The 13,991-nt window shown below is 51.0% G+C and overlaps 1 pseudogene; it reads right to left on the reverse strand.

The window, feature by feature from the left end:
- Nucleotides 1-575: 575 nt before the first annotated feature.
- On the reverse strand, nucleotides 576-11,333 carry LOC131273765 (C-type lectin domain family 4 member F-like; annotated as a pseudogene).
- Nucleotides 11,334-13,991: the final 2,658 nt, after the last annotated feature.

Genomic DNA, 13,991 nt, shown 5'->3' on the forward strand with positions numbered 1-13,991 from the left:
AGCAGGGGAACTCTACTGGGAGATCCGATTCCCTTAGCGGGATAGGGGCTGGGTTAGGGGATGCTGGTGGGGGGGTGATTGGCTTCTGGCTACTGTCCCCGAACTCTGCAGGGTGTGCTGACCACCGGTGATCACCCTCTGGTCACTGTCCATGAGGCGTGAGGTAACCTGAAAGTGGGTGGGGTGGGGGTGCTGCCCCCCTCGCCCTGTCCCTCTTTTCCGCCATGTAATGAGGTTGCCTCCAGATCACAGAGCCGCTGGGTGTGTGCTGTAAGCTGCAGGGTGTGTGCTTGTTAGCTGCCCCTTCCTAATTTGCCCCTGTGCTCAGCACATTCATGCTAGCCAGCAGGCCAATGCCTCAGTTTCTCTTGCCAGGCTTATTAGGCTTTTCTGCCCCTTCCTCCTTAGGTCCCTATTCTATCCTGCCTCCAAAGGGTTAAACAACAGTTCAAGGCAGGACACCCAGGAGGCCAAGTGGAAGCCCCAGAGAGCAAGCAGAGGCCAGAGGCTCGCAGGCAGCACGGAGGAGGCCCAGAGCTGGCCGCCTGGAGGGACCCCTCGGCTCTGCTCTGCACTCAGGCCATATCGTGGCCCACGGATTTCTTGCAGACCCACTGGTAGGTGGCATCACAGTATATGTCATTGCACATCTGCTGAGTATGGACAGTCGTCCGTGTGCCCATTCCCATTGTCCAGTTGTCCAGCTGGTCTCTGCTCAAAAACCTGGAAACAGAGGGATGTTATTCAGCTAGATACAGGCAGTGGCCCTTGTCCCTGCTGGGGCACATGGAGCTAAAGTGACACAGCTCCCCAGTCCCCTTGCAGCCCCAGAACAGGGACAGAGCTGTGATGCCCTGCAGGCCTGAGTCTGCTGAGGACATCCTGAGTCACTGATGATCCAAGGATGGGGAGGGTGTCTGTGAAGCAGCAAGTTGGGGAAAGGAGATGGGAGGGACCTTTCAACTTCCATCCCAGAACTCGCACTCAGATCCCTTTCAGATAGGGCCCCTTGCAACAAGGCCTGAGCAGGTGTAGGAAGGGGGTGTTAAAGGAGAGAACAGGAGGACCCTCTGCAGCCCCAGGCCCTGTCCTGTCCTGACGTCCTCTGGAGGGGCCCAGGCAAGGCTCCGTGCCTCTGTGACACACACAGCACTAACACTTACTGGGCAAGGACACACACGCAACTCCAGCCAGGCGTGAGGTGTGTGTCCAGCGGATGGACTCACCTTTGGCTCAAGGCAGCATTGAAAGGCGTCCCGTCCACCCAGCGCCAGGAGCCCTCCTGCCCCTGTCAGTGAGGCCAATCCCGTGGTGAGGGGCACTCGTGAACTTGGTCAGAAACATCTGTAAAGAGGAGGCAGTTGGTTGTGTGACTCTAGGTGTGAGGAGAAGCTTCTCCAAGACGTATGGAGAGGAGTCTGGGCCATCCCCAACTGGTCGCAGGGCCATGAGACCCACGTCCCTGCAGAGCTGGACACCCCCTGCTCCTTCCCTGGTGTGTCCAGGGTCTAAGGAGCAGCCAGGGACCTTCGGGGAGGCCCAGCTTCCCATCATGTGACTGTCCCTACCTAGTCCCAGCCCTGGATACGAGGTGTGCTGTCCTGGGACAACAGCTGGCCAGAGCTTCAGGATGCTTCACAAAGCAGCACAGCCTTTTTCACACCCACAGAACAGTATCAGGAGCGCCCTGTGTGCTGGGCAGTCACGTCAACTGAAATGACCAGAGCTAGTGAGGTCTTTTGTTAATAACCTTGACACGTCCTGAGGCCAACCCCCACCAGATGGCCACCCTGGGCCTTGATGGCCTTGGTGCTCCTCAAATCGAATGTGAGTGCTTGGCCTTCCCAGGAAGCCTGGGTCTCCTGCTCACATGCCCTCCATGGCCATGGGATTGATGGACAATAAAATTGAGATTGATCTGCACCCTGTGGACCAGGGGCATGTGGGGGGGGCACTGGTGCCACTTGGATGCTGTGCAGTGGCCTCCTCTGTTCTCAGTGCAGAAATTCCCAGGCAAGCATGAGCAGACAACAGCAGAAAACAGTGCTGGAACGCGGGACTCGGCAGTTTCGCACAGGAAGCTCAGGGACATGTTGTTTTCTCTAGTCTTCTCAAAGTTGGGACAAAAGTGAACAAACGACATGAGCTGGGTGCTTCAGAAAGCGCAAAAGCTACTAGCAAACTCTATTCTCCTCTATTAGGAGAATCAACAGAACTTTCTGAAGTTGTTGCAGAAAATCCAGGACTTGTCAACAAATCTTGGTACCCAGGTGGTTGGTGATCAAGAAGACACTGAGTAAACCTTCAGAACTTGTTCAACGATGGACTGAAGCAGCATTTGAGAAATATGTAAAATCTATTTAGGAATGAAAAGAAACTAATCTGAAGCAACTTAATCCAGAATAGTTATTTTCAATTGTGGTAGATAGGGATTTAAAATGGCAACTTTTTGCAAGATCAATGGAAAAGCTACATGTTGCAGCTATACTATTAAAATAAACTTTGAAATAATTGCACATAAACATAATACAGTATTTTTTTCACAGCACCCTGTGACTTAGTCTACAATCTAGTTATTATATTCAGAATTCACAAAATGACCTGAAAATAAAAACTACTTCTAAAAATTATGTAATTCAAGGGTAACATTGTTATCATAAGCTTTATATGATATTGTAACTATTGCTTATTATCCTACTAATAAAACATTCAACTTTTTCATTTAAAAAAGTCAAGATTGTAGAAGTGGCTGTGGCTCAATCAGTTGAGCTTCCATCTACCATATGGGAGGCCCTGGGTTCATGTCCGGGGGCCTCCTTGTGAAGGCAGGCTCGCCCGTACCTCACAGAGAGCTGCTGGCCTGCAAGCCCTAAGGAGAGCCGACTCAGCAAGGTGACACAGCAAAAAGGGAGGCAAGTAGAAACACAGAAAAGCACGCAGCAAATAGACACAGAGAGCAGACCACAAGCAAGCCTCAAGGGGGGTGGGCAGGATAAACTTTAAAATAAATGAATACACAGACCCAGAAGTATGCACAGCAAATGGACACAGAGAGCAGACAGCAAGCAAGCCTCATGGGGGGAGTGGGATAAATTTTAAAATGAATGATTACAGAGACACAGAAGAATGCACAGCAAATGGACACAGAGAACAGACGGCAAGCAAGCCTCAAGGGGGGGATAAAAAAAATTTCAACCCTGATGACTGGAGAGGAAGCCCAAAGGGACCTGAGAGGCTGAGGGAAAGCATGCTCCCTCATGCTCTCAGGGTGCCGCCCCACCACCCACCTCTGCCTGCCCTGCTGCTGGCATCTGTCCACCTCCGGGAATCTCCCCCACTCATTGAGGACAGTGGGGTTTGTTGTCCAGGTTTCCACCTCCAGTGCAAGATGCTCAGAGGAATTCAATATTGTTCCCTGCCTGACAGGAGACATGAAGGTTATGGGCTGTGCCCTCCCCTAGAGGAGGAAGGTCAAAGCACCAAAGTCCCTTGTCACACACCAACCCTGTCAGAACCACCCCAAGCCCCCAGCTCTGACCTGCCCTTCCTCAGAGGACACCGATGCCAGGTGAGCTCCTTGGGACACACAGAACTGCTCAGCCTCCTCCAAGACTTCTTGACATCAGAAAAGTAATGCAAGCTCCCCCTGAAGAACTTCCAGCCTTGCAGGAGCAGCCAGAGAAGCTGAGCTGGAGCAGAGGTGGGAGGAGAGGGAACCAGGGGCTGATGGCGGATGTCCCAGAGCTGTCCTTCCTGAGCCCGCCAGCGGCTGGCTACTGAGGCCCGTGTCCTTGAGGTTTGGTTCCCCAAGGGCAAGTGCTGCTGAGACCATTCCTCCATCCCACTACCCAATTAACCAGGGAGGGGCAGCTCAAGACGCCTGGCTCAGTACTCCTGGGACACTCAGCTGTGCTACCCAGAAAAACTCTCTGCCGAGACATGTGTTTTGTGATCATATCACTTTATTTCCCATCTCACTGCTGCTACCGTACAGTCTCTCCATCTCAATTCCCACCATCTGTCTAGGAAGTTGTCCATCCAGCCAGAGACTCCTTTACTTCCTTGACTTGATCTCCATCCACTCTGGCTGCCCACACCCAGGACTATCCCAGAAAATGAAGAGCTGTACAATACAAAGAGTGAACCCTACTCTAAACTATGGACTCTAGTTAATCATATGATTATAATAATATTGGTTCATCGATTGTAACAAATATACCCACTAAGGGAGAACGTTAATCATGGTCAAAGCTCTGAACTTTCTGCAGGATTTTCCTGTAAACCTACAACTGCTCTAAAATTTAAAATTTTTAATCAGAAAATCACTTTTAAAACTTCAAAAAAAAACCGAGGAAGATTTTCCAGGTGATCAGGTCCAAGTAAAGCCTTCCAGACAGGGGAAGTGGCAGGAACAAAGGCAGGCAGGCATGAAACCACATGGCTGGAGCTGACATGTGCAAAACTGGGCTATGGCCCCCATGCAAGGGGTGGCAGAGGAGCCTGGAGAGGCTTCCGGCACTAGATCTTATGCACATAACAAAGAATTTGGATTTTTCCCTGTGAGCAATGGGAGGCCCTGAAGGGTTTTACCCAATGGCTCAGGTTTACACTGTAAATATTTGAAAGTGATGCAATGTGAAGGCACAACAGGAAAAAAAGACCATCCTGTTTGGGCCAGAAACATCCATCAGAACCCAAATGCAAAGATCTCAGGAAGAGACAGACAGCGTGGACCAGGCGTTCTCAAAGTGTGTTCCCTGGACAAGCAGCATCGCGCCTCCTGGGAACGTGGCAGAAATGCCCCTTCTCAGGCCCAGTGCAGAACTGCTTTTTCTGAAATTGTTTCTGAACAGTCTGTTTTTAACAAGGCCGCATGTGATTCTTATGCTCTGAGGCCTCAGAACCAGTCATCCAAACCCAACCCAATTAGGGCCCACCAGCAGCCTCTTTTTATAAACAGTGTCACTGGAGCAGCCACACCCATTCATTTACACGTTCTCTTTGGCTCTTTGGTTCTCTTCAACAGTGCAAGAGGACAGCACTGAGGAGCCATTACAGAGACTGTGGCCCACAGGTCTCAATTTTACTATTTGGCCTTTTAAGGAAAAGTTAAAGTAATGATACTGCACCCTGAATGCCCATGTTTTAAAACTTCGTGGTGCTCAGGCTAAATCCCAGACCAAAATCCATAAGATCTCTGTACATGAGTCCCAGCCATGTGCTTGGGTGACTCCAATGCACAGCCAAGAAGGAGCACCTCTCAGTCTATACTAAAGCAGGAGGGCAGCAGTGGGGCTCGAGGAGAGGCAGGAAGGAGGAAAGACTTCCAGGCACTGGTCCGCATGGCCAGTGATTCCTTAGACTCGACTGGAAACAGGGGAAAGAGCAGGGGCTTGGCATTGCCTGCCAAGTCCTCATTTGTCAGCCCCCATCTCTCCAGCAGCTTCTCCCAACCATCCCTTCTCTCCCTCAGCTCCCTACAGGCATCCTCCTTAGCAAGTGACCTCCTATGCCACCCAGAAACAGATGTGGTTAACAGCAGCTCTTGCAGTCTCGTGTTCCCACATCTGCACATGGACACCAACTTCCACACCTGTTCCCCTCCCAGCCTCAGAGATTCAAGTACCATCCCAACCTCCTTCAAGGCCAGTCATGCAACGTGCATTTGACTCTCCTCCCTATCTTCAGCCTCCACCTCTTTCCTGTTCCCCTTCCTTGAACCTCAGGTGAAGCCTATCTGAATCTAGAAACTCACTCTCAAGTACACCAAAATATTAGCAAGTGGTTCTGCTGGAAAGCAGGCAAATTTTCATGGCAATACTGATGCTTGTTTTCTCATCTTGCAATTTTTTAATATTTGCCACACTGTCTATAATTAACAGATGGATGTTGTAATGGAGGAATAGCTGATTTGATTTTTACTCCTCCCCCCTTCTCACCTTCCCTCTCAGCTATGTTCCTTGACAGACTCATACACCTGATCAATTCACGCCCGACAACCATGATCTGCTTCCACCGAAATTTCATTCCAATGACTTATTAATTGCCTAGCCTCGGTGGATGCTTTTCGATTATTTTACATGGCCTCTCTGGCATGTGCCAGAACTGACCACTCCCATGTGGAAATTCTCTCCTCTTTTGGCTTTCCCACATGCACATCTCCCAATTCCCTTGTCCTCAGTTGGTTCACACACACGTCTTTCCGTTCTTGACCCCGGAAGCTTGATTCCTGACCCCACCCTCAGCCCTCTTCTGTGTTTTGTCTCATGGAAACCACCCACTCCGACTGCTGCAACCAGAATCAACATACCCGGGGCACCCAAGCCTATGCCTGCAGCCCTGGCCTCTCTCCTCAATTCCAGACAGCCTGCAGGCGACATCCACTTGGATGTCCCCCAAAGCACCACAGCCAGCATGTCCAAATCTTGCTGCTCCTCTTCCTCCTTTATTCCTCAGTTGGGGACCCCTCCGTTAAGTCACCCAAGTCAGAACCTCAGGGTTCTCCTTAAAAACCTTCAGTGGCTCCTCATTTTCTGGAGGATGAAAGCCAAACTCACTCAGAGGCCTTCCAATCTAGCCCATGTCTCTCCAGCCCTGGCCACCCCTCTAGCCCAGGGTTTTTCAAATTGCAATCACCAACCCATTAGTGGGTCATAAATTTGGTTTATCAGTTTTGACAAGCTTTGCTCTTTTTTTAAAGAATAGAATATAAAATGTCAGAGTGAGTTCATGCAGGAAGGGTTTTGCTTTTTGAAACTTGCATAGACAGATTACATAGATGAGTAGATAGAAAGATAATAGATTTCCTTCCCCCTTCCACAAAAGATCCCTTCTCCCCTTTCTTTTTGCCTCCCCCATCTCAGTTCCCAATACTTGCTTCTAACTTAACACCTCTTTCACCAATCTATATGACTTTGCTTACAGGTCTGTCTCAATCTTGCATCTTGTAACCTTCTCAAGAGCAGGCATCATGTCTTATTCATCTTTAACCCCTGACACGTGGTAGATGTTCATGAAAGTGTCAGACACACGCTTGAATGCTGGCTACAAGGTTAAGTGAGTTACCTGTGTAGATTCATTTGATCCTCCCTGTGAAGCAAATCCTATTGCCCCCATTTTGCAGGTGAAGCTCAGAGAAGGTAAGCAACTTGTTCAGGTTCACACCGTTTGTGATAGCTGGAAGTCACAAACAGGTTGTCTGGCCCTACGAGTACACTCTACCATTACCACATGCCTTCATCACAAAAATCTGGTTTGCAAAAGGAGATATTTTGTGGAGAGATTATAAGCCACCTGAGAGCAGGGACATAGTTTCTCATGTCTTCTGCGCTACCTCCTGGGCACAAAAGAGCCGTGTTTATTCGATTTGTCCTCTCTCTACCACCCTTGCTCTCTCCCAGAGGGGACACATGCTTGAGGCTAAATGGGCAGAAACATCCCAGCAACTCTGCCCTCCCCAGGGTGGACCCTCCCTACCACTTACTTTGGTTCCTTTGTAGCTGCTCCTGTGAAGCACAGGCTGCACGGAGGGTCTCCAGACTGCTCTGCTGCTCCTGGATTTTCACACTTAGTGAGTTGCTATTGCTCACATTAACTTGTAGCCTCTGGATCTCAGCCTGTGCCTTCTGAAGTCTGTTTTCACACATGTGGGTCTGGGAATTTAAGGCAGCACCTTTCATTCCTTGTGTTAGGGTCTCTAACTCCCCTGGCATTTTGCAATACTGCTCTTATTCCTGGGAGCTCAACTTTTGTCTGCTCCATCCCGCCCTTTGCCTTTTGGGTCTGGGCAATGGCAGTTTCCAAATCTTTTTTAACAACTGAATCACTTCACCAGCCCCGTCCAACCGACCTCTTAATAACTGGATCTCAAAAGTGCTGTTGTCTACACTGCCTTTTATAAAGTTCTGGGTCTGGGAATTGAAAGCACTTGCATTTCCCAGACCTCCCCAGAGCCTCTGGATCTCAGCATTGGGCCCTTCCAAACTGCTGCTTAAAACCTGGTGCTGGGTCCTTAAAACACTGACCTTCTCCAGGTTGCCTTTCAAAAGGTGGGTCTGAAAACTGGCATTCTGTAAACTCATATTTGCAAAGTGTAAACCTGCCTTTAACACCTGAATTTCAGCCTTGGCATTTTCTAGGCCTCGGCTTCACATGTGGGGTACAACCCTGGTGTTTTCTGAACTGCTTTGTAAGAAATATTGGGTCTGGGAATTCAATGGGTTTGCATTCTCCAGAGCTCTCTTTAGGCCCTGGATCTCAGCATCAGCCCCCTCCAAGGAATTACTTAACATCTGGGTCTGGATATGGCAGGTGCCAGCATCTTCTAGAACTCCTTTGACCATCCGGATGTCAGCACTGGTGTTTTCCATGTGGCTGCTGAGCGTCTGGATCTGAGAACAGACATTGTCCACCTTGTACTTCAGCATCTGCATCTCCACAGCCCAGATGCTAGAATGCTCTTTAAACAGCTGGAGAGCTTCTTTATCTTGGCCAGTGGGCCAAAATGGTGGGAATCTTCAGGGGAGGAAATGCAGAGGTCAGGCAAAGAGGCCCATTTCATGGGGAAGCACAGAGATCAACCAGTGTGTTCTAAAGTTTTCCGTGTGGAGATGCCTACACCATGGCCCTGAGAGCACCACCAATGGCCTGTGCCCTCCCTGACCCTGGACCAAGCAATAGCCAAAGATCTAATTAGCCATCACACCTGAACTAACAGATCCAAAGCATTGAAATTGTTGCTTACTGTAAACTAGTTACCCCCACACACACCAAAAGTCATGCTGGTGAGACTTGGATGCTTTTGCTGTTTTAACTGAACTTGAAAATAACTCATTATATAACTTAGAGCTGTTGAAGTTTAATTCCACAGAAATTTCGCCAATAGAAGAGTCGTAGAGAAAAAGAAGATGTGAATAAGGCCCATGTTTAGTCCTGAGCTATATTTGTACAACTACCATTGAGCCTCTTGACCTATCATTGTTACTCCTGAAAACCATGTAAACCACAAACAAATTTTCTGATTACAAATTCAGGGGGGGAAATACAATAGGAACAAAATGGGTGCTCCTAGCAGAAGGCCCCTGTTCAATCCGCAGTGCTATGATGGAGGTGTGCTAACCTTCAGGTCACACGGGGCCTCTGAGCTGAAATCGCCTCTGAAAGGGTTGGGCACCCCTACAGAAAACAGAGGACAAGAGTCCCTTCAGAGCAATTTGGGGATATGAGAGCCCTGAGTGAGAGATCTTGGCCGCCAGGGCCGTTCAAGGAAACTGCAGCCCTTTCCTCTGCAGGGTCTTTCCCAGCAAGGCCACCAGCCACTGCCCCTGGTCTTGCCATCAGCCTTGGCTCTCCTCACGAGCAAGGACTCAATTTCACACATCCATGGTCACCGCCTGGTTCCTTCCTCCCCTCAGGACCCCTGCCCTATTCCTCAAGCCCTGGCTAGGGGAAGTGGGAGACCACCTGGCCTTTGCAGGTGTGAGAAGAACAGAAAGGAAGTCCAGGTTGATATTCAACAAAGAAGCAAAGGCAATTCCGTAGAGAAAGGATAATCCTTTCAACAGATGGCCCTGGAACAATTGAATAGTAATATCCAAACAAATGAAAATGAACTTCAGGGAAGCAGACTTGGCCCAACAGATAGGGTGTCCACCTGCCACACGGGAGTTCCATGGTTCAAACCCGGGGCCCCCTTAACCCACGTGGAGCTGGCACATGCACAGTGCTCATGCGCACGAGGAGTGCCGTGTCATGTAGGGGAGCCCCATGCACAAGAAGTGTGTCCTGTAAGGAGAGCCACTGAGCAAGAGAGAAAGTGCAGCCTGCCCCGGAGTAGCACTGCAACTCAGAGAGTTGACACAAGAAGATGACACAAGAAAAAGAAAGACAGATTCTCGGTACCGCTGATAAGGATAGATGTGGTCTCAGAAGAACATGCAGTGAATGGACACAGAGAACAGACAACTGGGGGGGGGGGGGAGGAATAAATAAATGGAATAAATAAATCTTTTTCAAAAAAAGTAAACTTCACACCTCACACCTTTATACAAACAATAACTCAAAATGAATCATTGCCCTAACCTTTAAAATTTCTGGAAGAAAACGGGAGAATATCTTCATGAATTTGGGCAAGGCGAGCAGACTGAGAGAAGATATTTGCAAATCACACATTTGATAAAGGACTTGTATCTAGAATACATAAAGAATTCTCAATATTCAACAAGATGACAAACCCATTTTTTAACTAGACAGAGCAGATTTGAAATAAAAAACTGGAAACAACCCAAATCCCATCAACAGCTAAGTGGGTAAGTCGTGGCGTAGCCATAAAATGGAACCCAGCTCAGCAATAAAAAGGAATGAACTACTGTGCACGCCATGGCAAGGGTGGAACTCAGGATAATTATGCTGAGTGGAAGAAGCCAGAGGAGAAAAAAGGAGTATGTCCAGTCGATCCCTTCTATGTCTATAAGGAGAAAATGCAAACTAATCCACAGAGACAGAAAGTAGAGCCGCAGTTGCTTGGGGAGAATGAAAAATGGAGTAGAGGGATTACAAAGGGTTAAAAACTTTGGTGGGGGGAGGGCAGGTTGTGAATTTGTTCAGCATCTTGACTGTGGTGATGGTTTCATGGGTGTACACATATCAAAATAGGTTGTGCACTATATGTGCACTTTGTGATGCACATTACACTCAATATACCTACATTGAAAAAAAATGGATTATGCCCTCCTCTAAAGAGGCCAGACCCACTGAGGGGCCTGGGGATGGCAGGGGAGAGGCTTGTCCTGGGTTCTGAGCCTCCCAACACCGGCTCCCTTCCGGCCCTCCCTCCCTCCACTGTGGCTCCTCACTGTCTGGTTCCACAGGTGGTGGCCAGGTGGTATCTCCCAGATGGAACTGAAACACCTGGAATGAGGGATCTGCCTGAGGTTGTTGAACTGAAAGACCCCACTCCTGGGTCAACACCACCTCTCACCTGGGGCCTGGGGACAGGGTGCACACACCCCCTAGCGGTTGGATTCCAGAAGGAGGGAGTTGGCTCCAAGCCCCTCTCAGGGTCTTCCCTCATGAGCTTTGGTTCTGGAGAGGAGCCTCCCCCTTGGATGGCGGCCTCTGTCTGCTCCCAGGAAGCATCTGGCCCAGACCTGGGGTGGAGGTGGAGTGACCCTCTGGGTGCATTCGGGGTCCCTAGAGGGCTTTGTGCAGGACGAGGAGGAAGAGCCATTGGGGTTCAGATGCGTGAGGGGCTCGCCCACAACAAGGAGAGACACGAGGGGGGAGAGCACGGCCACCACCGCCAATACCAGCGTTGCCTCAACTCGCCTCCTCATCTTGGGGGCCACAGAAACCACTGCCGCGGGGCCCGTCCCTGCGGGAGAAGCCAGTGTCCAGGACGAGCGTGTGCTCTGTGCTCCTGCCCCCTCAGTCTCCCTGTCTGTCCTGTGGGTGAGAACAACGGCCGTGCTTATCACACAGGGATCCTGGAGAAGAAGGAGGAGCACCTGAGACGAGAGGGGCACCTGGGGCATTGTGGCATCACACAGCCAGGTAGTCCAGCTGGGAGCACAGCACCCAGAAATGGAGGAGGCTGGCGGGGGCGGGGAACCCACAGAAGAGGAGTTCTGCAAGCCTGTCGGAAAGAAGGATGGAACGAACGAACAAACAGGAGCAAAGCTGCTTCACGGGTCCTGCCCACAGCAAGCTCACACCCTGTGGGGCTGCCACCACCCCACACCCCCGCACGGGGTCCCTGGATCCTGAGAAAGAGCCTCTGCCTCAGAGTGTCAGCCCTAGAGCCTCCCTGCTGGAGGTCACAATGCCCCCTGGGTTGTGAGATGGGCCGGGCCTGCAGCTCTAGCTTCAGAATAAAGCGTGTTCAGGGAAACCCGCTAAGGGTGGAGAGTGAGCGAGTCCCAGGACCCTGAGGTGTGCAGCTGCGATTTAAAACCAGGTCCATCAAGTTTACAGTTCACCCCCTTCCTCTTACCAGGGTGTCATCCCCAAGGGAAAGGCTCTGGGGACTGGGATGTGTGCTCCAGGGTCCTCGGCCTGACCCTATTTATTCTTCAGGCCAGAAGAGCAACAAGCCGAGCTCTGGCCTGCCAGGGAGGGGCTCAGAGAAATGGCAGCAGGCTGGGGACACCCCAAACCATGGAACGGGCTATGAAGCTCATGTCTACAGCCCTTTTATCTGGCTGGTGAATCTAAGCAGGCATATTCTGAAGAGCAGTAGTTCCTTCCACTGGCAGAGACTTTCAGGGCAAAAAGAGCACAAATCTCAGCATTGTGGGTGAGCCAGGGGGTACGTCTACATCGTCCCTTGACCATCCCCCACCCACTGGAGAGGGCACCCACTGCACTGTGGTAGAGAAGCACTAGGAAGTGTTTGTTAAAAACTCCAAGTCAACTACACACAGATGGAAAACCCCCTCCCCCACTCACTACCTTATAAAGCCTGTAGTGTGTTTAATCACTCAGCCTCAGGTTGTTTATCTGCAAAGTGGAGGACACCAACCCTGTAGTTTTTTTGTGGTGAACAACGTAATGGACACGTAGAAATACCTCACCAAGCGTCGCACACTTAGAAAGTAATCAATAAATGGCACTGATGACTAAAATGGACACACACTTGTCTACTCAAGCACTGTGCCACCAACCCATCAAACTTTTCTAGCTGAGCTAATGTTTTACTGGCCAAAGAATCTGTAGTTGATGACACTTGAAATGTATCATGAGGTGCCTCATTTTTTTTGTCAGAGAGGCCAGAGGCCCTGGGCTACCAGCACCTCATTTCTCTGGAGTGTAACACCTCACCACCCTCTTTCCCAGCTCTAAAGTCCTGGAACTCTGATGACCTTGTCCCTGGAGGACACAGGCCCTAGAGGAACTGGCTCCCTGTGGACACCACCTAGGATTTGCTTTGAAACCAAATTGTGGAGGAAAAGGTGGAAGGGGGCGGCCTTTGCGACCAGAGCACTGGAGCAGCCCACAGGACCGGGAAACTGAGGCTCAACGCACGTGCACTAATGAGCTCTTTAAAAGCACCTGTAGGTGGAGACGTTTTTGCAGCTGTCGGGAGCCTCAGCTGTCCCCTTCTGGGACCCGGTTCCCGCCAAAGCGCAGGCGATGAGGAGCCCACACGTGGGGCGCACAAAAAGCAGCCGGCTATGGTAAGGGCACCAAAGCCACCGTCACTCCCCCGTCAACCAGGCGCACGAGGGGGACCTCAGGAGGTCCGAAGCCGCAGCGAGCGAGGCCGCCCGGGGAGGCTGAGAGGCAGGGCCAGCCCGCCCGCGGGAAGGGGTCGGGGGCGGCGGAGCAGTGACGGCCCTGGACGCCCGCGCTCCTTGGCCTTGGCCCCGCGCCCCGCTCCAGCGCCAACTGCACGTCCTGGGTCGCCGAGGAGTCGCCGAGGGCAGACGCCTGAGCCGGCAGGTGGCAGCCAGCTGGGCAGCGGCCCGAACTGCTCCCGCAGCACGTCCTGCAGCACCTCGGCCTCCGGGGCGTCCAGGATGGCGGCGGCGCCGGGCTGGGCCCTGACGGCTCAGGCACAGCGTCCATGGCTGAGCACGAGGCCGGGCCCGCCCCCCACAGCCCCTGCCCTGCTGGGCAGAGGAGAGGCCGCGCTCAGGGAGAATTGGGCCGCCAGGGTTAAAGGCAGGAGCCCCTTTTTAACTAGCTCTAAGGGTGATTACCAGGAGCCTTGACTAAGGGCACTGGTTCCCGAACTTGACTGTACCTGGAGGGGGGCGGGGGACGGGGGGAAGCAAGTCCATAATAGACGATTCCAGCCCTATTTCTACATGTGTATTCAAAAAGACACCGGTACATATGCATAAATTCACATGCACGTACACGTATGCATAGACACAAATTGACTGCACATGCCCCTTTTAAAAAATCCATTTTCACATAAATGTTGTAGAAAAGGTGAAAGAATAATAGCAAAGAGCTCCTGCCTCCACTTCTCTCTACTATTTAATCACATT

Source organism: Dasypus novemcinctus, chromosome 17 (assembly GCF_030445035.2).
Source record: "Dasypus novemcinctus isolate mDasNov1 chromosome 17, mDasNov1.1.hap2, whole genome shotgun sequence".
NCBI classification, from domain to species: domain Eukaryota; kingdom Metazoa; phylum Chordata; class Mammalia; order Cingulata; family Dasypodidae; genus Dasypus; species Dasypus novemcinctus.